The sequence below is a fragment of the Schistocerca serialis genome, chromosome 10, assembly GCF_023864345.2.
Source record: "Schistocerca serialis cubense isolate TAMUIC-IGC-003099 chromosome 10, iqSchSeri2.2, whole genome shotgun sequence".
Taxonomy (NCBI): Eukaryota; Metazoa; Arthropoda; class Insecta; order Orthoptera; family Acrididae; genus Schistocerca; species Schistocerca serialis.
The window spans coordinates 213,369,087-213,375,086 of NC_064647.1; positions in this window are offsets into that span (position 1 = coordinate 213,369,087).

Sequence of the window (6,000 nt, forward strand, 5' to 3'; positions counted from 1 at the left end):
TCTGTTCCCGAGGGGAAGCACAACACCTTTTTCATATAGAATAACTAAGAACCCTAAGTGAGGATCAGCAATTTACATAACAGCAAACAAACACATTAAATGAAACAGAACATTTGCACGTATTGACATTTCTGCAAAAAATTATTCACACAGAAATTACAATTATATAGAGTAAGTTTTGTTCCCTCCAAATGGGATAAAGAATTTAAATGACAGATACACTATATTGCGTAGAATCAAACCAAGACATCAAAGTTCTTACAGAGAAAGGAGTATACAGTTTTGTGTTATTGATTCAATCAAACAACACTTACAGAAGCTCAACGATGTAACATTAAATGAAACAAAAGCAAAATAAATCAGTACAGTATTAGATCCATGGTGTTACAAGAGGAACAAACAATGTATCAAGCAAAAAGATTAATGTTATCGTTAACCAAAGTTATACGCATGAGAAAATGTTCACCGTTAAAGTAAGAAGACCTGATCAACCTGATCAAAGACTTTCACATGCTAAGGGCAGATTTTTCTTCTTAGATGCAACTAACATGTACACTAACATCCCGATAGGAGAAACTATATTTATTATCAAAACTAACTTATTTAAATTCAGTAAAATGCGTCAAATAGAAATTGACGAATTAGGTGACCATTTAATTATTTCTATCGCAGAACTATTTTACCTTCAGTGGACAATTATATGAACAAAAGAACGCTTTGATATGGGGAAATGTGCATCAGGAACACTTGAAAATATATTTTTAGATCACATGGAAAACACAGTTTTCGAAGAATCCGATGACCTAGCTAAGAAAATCATAAGAAACTTGCTGGCAGATCAAAACTGTGTGCCGGACCGATACTCGGGACCTCATTCAAGAAAATCATACGCTATACTAGCTGATACCTCTTACCAACGATTTAACCGGTTTCATAAGAACGTCACGTTCGCCATAGAACATGAAGAAACTGGGAGTATTAATATTCTGGACCTGACAGTTAAAAGAGAAGATAGCCGCGCTCTCAATATAATTCGGAAACCCACTGCATCTGGCTGCATAATTCACAGCAGTTCTTGCCATCCACAGTCCCGTAAAGAGGCACATTTCCTCTCCGGAATTGACAGGTCAAGCAAATACTCTTTAAACTAGGCGGGTATTAACACCGAATTACTTACACGATAGGAAGTAGCATCTCACAATGGTTATGACCCAAAACTGGTTATGAAATTGTTGTTGTTGTTGTAGTCTTCAGTCCAGAGACTGGTTTGATGCAGCTCTCCGTGCTACTCTATCCTGTGCAAGCTTCTTCATCTTCCAGTACCTACTGCAACCTACATCCTTCTGAATCTGTTTAGTGTATTCATCTCTTGGTCTCCCTCTACGATATTTACCTCCTCGCAGCTCTCCAATACTAATTTGGTGATCCCTTGATGCCTCCTACCAACCGATCTCTTCTTCTAGTCAAGTTGCGCCAGAAATTTCTCTTTTCCCCAATTCTATTCGATATCTCCTCATTAGTTATGTGATCTACCCATATAATCTTCAGCATTCTTCTGTACCACCACATTTCGAAAGCTTCTATTCTCTTTTTGTCTAAACTATTTATCGTCTACGTTTCACTTCTGTACATGGCTACACTCCATAGAAATACTTTCAGAAACGACTTCCTGACACTTAAATCTATACTCGATGTTAACAAATTTCTCTTCTTTAGAGACGCTTTCCTTACCATGCCAATCTACATTTTATATCCTCTCTACTTCGACCACCATCAGTTATTTTGCTCCCCAAATAGCAAAACTCATTTACTACTTTAAGCGTCTCATTCCCTAATCTAATATCCTCAGCATCATTTGATTCAATTCGACTACATTCCATTATCCTCGTTTTGCTTTTGTTGAAGTTCATCTTATATCCTCCTTTCAAGACACTGTCCATTCCGTTCAGCTGCTCTTCTAGGTCCTTTGCTGTTTCTGACAGAATTATAATGTCATCGGCGAACCTCAAGGTTTTTATTTCTTCTCCATGGATGTTAATTCCTACTCCGAATTTTTCTTTTGTTTCCTTTACTGCTTGCTGAATATACAGATTGAATAACATTGGGGAGAGGCTGCAACCCTGTCCTACTCCCTTCCCAACCACTGCTTCCCTTTCGTGTTCCTCGACTCTTATATCTGCCATCTGGTTTCGGTACAAATTGTAAATAGCCTTTCGCTCCCTGTATTTTACCTTGCCACCCTCAGAATTAGAAAGAGAGTATTACAGTCAACATTGTCAAAAGCTTTATCTAAGTCTACAAATTATCTGCAAGGTTATGAAATTGTACATACACAAAAAGAACACAAAGAACATAGTAAGAGTAGCAATCAGATTACATTACAAAAGAGGAAGCAAGAGCCAAATGTATAATATGTCTAGTGTGTATAAAGTAACTGTAACTTGTAATGATTGTGATAGATTTGATGTTTGTGAGATAGGGGGAATTTTCAAATCGAGATTTAGAGAACATACAAATGTTAGTGAAACCAATTCCTTAGCACTCAGAGCTCATTTAAGAGAATACAAGCATTCTGCTAATGACATGAACAAAAACGTCACCATTATACACTAATAAAAAAAAGGCAGATTATTAAATATTGCAGAAGTAATTGAAATAAACACCTATACGAGAAAACAACCAGCCAACATGCTTACTAAACAAACCGAGTTATGGAATAAGATGTATATATAAAATTTCAACGGTTTTCACCGAATTATTTTGGTTTGAAGTATATGTCCTTCAAGCAAAAATTCTCTAATTTGACGTGACATGTTGGGTTATTTTGAAATATTATACTTTCTGTAAATCTACCTTCACATGCCATTTGTCAAAAAATTGTAATTTACATAATTATATGAATGCATGTTACAGATATATGTAAATAAGATCTTAGAAATAACAAGACAGGTAATGTAGACTGCTTGACCTATCAGTTACATGTTTTCTCTATGTAACTTTGTCAAGTACAGTCACTGCCTAAAATGTGACAGCAGTAACATACATAACAAACCATGTGCTATGTCATAGGACATATCTGAGATCCAGTCTCATTAACTGACGAGTATGTCAATCTATAGACATGCATAATGTAGGCAGACCTACATTACTGCTATGTATGTACAGTTATTTTTTAGAAGTCGATGCATAATCAGTTGCTTTTTCCTCTCAATGCCACTGACAGTGGGTTACACACCTAAATACCGGTTTCAGCAAATAAAACATTTCTAGTGCAGCTCATGGTTTATAGCAGATGTCTTGTAATGAATACCTGAAAGCTGTGGAGCACGAAGCATTCGAGATTTTTATGACCAATGACTGCTAGAGTCAGATAAGTACGAGGCGTGTTTTCTAAGTAAGTACGGTTTTGAAATTAAAAAAAAAAATACGTGCTAAGATATCTCAATAATTTTATTTTTACATGAAAGCCTGTACTTTAATCTACGCACTGACGCCATTACAGTCTGATTCTTCCTTATTTACGTTGTGTACTGAGTGTTTAAGATGCCTCCGATAATCGTGAGTCCCGCTGACTGTGAAGTACGGGCTGTTATAAGATTACTTAGCGCTAAAGACCTAAAAGAGATCGATATTCATCGTGAGATCTGTGAAGTTTACGCAGAAAACGTTATGAGTGATGGTAAGAAAGTGGGTGAGAGCATTTAAAGATGGCCGCACAAATGTGCATGATGAACAACAGAGTGGGCGTCCTTGGGTCGTTAATGGAAGTTTGGTGCAGGAAGTGGACAATAAGGTGAGAGAAAACAGACGCTTTACGATTTCCTCCTTGCGGGATGACTTTTCTAATGTTTCTCGTAGTGTTTTGTATGGCATTGTGACCGAGCACTTTAACTATCGTAAATTGTGCGCTAGTTGGGTAGCGAAAATATCGACGGATGTGCACAAAACCAAACGTTTACACAGTGCATTGACTTTCCTTCAGCGGTACCACAATGACGGTGATGATTTCTTAAGCCTAACTGTTACGGGCGATGAAACATGGGTGGCCTACGTCACGCCAGAATCAAAGCAACAGTCCATGGAAGTTGAGCAAGGGCATCGTTTTGAGGCAAGACAATGCCCGTCCGCATGTGGCGAATCAGACCAAAGATCTCATCATATCTTTTCTCTAGATCATCCTCCGTACAGCCCTGATCTTGCGCCCGGTGTCTACCATCTGTTCGTGCACTTGAAGAAACACCCGGGCGGTCAACGTTTTCAAGACGATGACGAAGTCAAAACAGTGGTGATGCAGTGGTTAACAAGTCAGGCGCCAGACTTCTATGAGGAGGGTATTCAAAAACTGCTACAACGTTATCACAAGTGCCTCAATATTGACGGAAATTATGTAGAAAAGTAGGTTAAGGTACAGGCTTTCATGCAAAAATAAAATTATTGAGATATCTTAGCACGTCTTTTTTTAATTTCAAAACGGTGCTTACTTAAAAATTACAACTCCTAACTGCGAAAACCAGTGGAATCGCCAAAGCACATGATGGAAAGCTGCACGTGGCAGCGGGCACCAGATGCATATGCCCGAACAGGTGTTGGCGACGTGGTAGCTAGATGGCCCAGGCATGAACCCTGGACCGCAAAGAGACGGCCTCCAGTGGATGACGGAAGTCGGGCGGTAGATAGCCCTCCTACAGGGAAGCACTGAGTCAGCGACACCCGCAGATCTATAGCTAGAGCAGACCGTGTCTTGCAGTGGCAGCTAGATGGCCCATTTCAGGACAATGACTGGCGTAGACTTGTTTCTTGACTTCCGCAAGGCGTTCGATACAGTTCCCCACAGTCGTTTAATGAACAAAGTAAGAGCATATGGACTATCAGACCAATTGTGTGATTGGATTGAGGAGTTCCTAGATAACAGGACGCAGCATGTCATTCTCAATGGAGAGAAGTCTTCCGAAGTAAGAGTGATTTCAGGTGTGCCGCAGGGGAGTGTCATAGGACCGTTGCTATTCACAATATACATTAATGACCTTGTGGATGACATCGGAAGTTCACTGAGGCTTTTTGCGGATGATGCTGTGGTGTATCGAGAGGTTGTAACAATGGAAAATTGTACTGAAATGCAGGAGGATATGCAGCGAATTGACGCATGGTGCAGGGAATGGCAATTGAATCTCAATGTAGACAAGTGTAATGTGCTGCGAATACACAGAAAGATAGATCTTTTATCATTTAGCTACAAAATAGCAGGTCAGCAACTGGAAGCAGTTAATACCATAAATTATCTGGGAGTACGCATTAGGAGTGATTTAAAATGGAATGATCATATAATGTTGATCGTCGGTAAAGCAGATGCCAGACTGAGATTCATTGGAAGAATCATAAGGAAATGCAATCCGAAAACAAAGGAAGTAGGTTACAGTACGCTTGTTCGCCCACTGCTTGAATACTGCTCAGCAGTGTGGGATCCGTACCAGATAGGATTGATGGAAGATATAGAGAAGATCCAACGGAGAGCAGCGCGCTTCGTTACAGGATCATTTAGTAATCGCGAAAGCGTTACGAAGATGATAGATAAACCCCAGTGGAAGACTCTGCAGGAGAGACGCTCAGTAGCTCGGTACAGGCTTTTGTTGAAGTTTCGAAAACATACCTTCACCGAAGAGTCAAGCAGTATATTGCTCCCTCCTACGTATATCTCGCGAAGAGACCATGAGGATAAAATCAGAGAGATTAGAGCCCACACAGAGGCATACCGACAATCCTTCTTTCCACGAACCATACGAGACTGGAATAGAAGGGAGAACCGATAGAGGTACTCAAGGTACCCTCCGCCACACACCGTCAGGTGGCTTGCGGAGTATGGATGTAGATAGATGTAGGTAGATAGATAGATAGATAGACGTCTTCTCGTAGTTGGGTGCAAGCGCTGACTTACACAGCTTAACTAAAATAGCCAGTATTTATGGGGGCTACATAGGACATCGTTTTCTCTCTTCCAAGTTA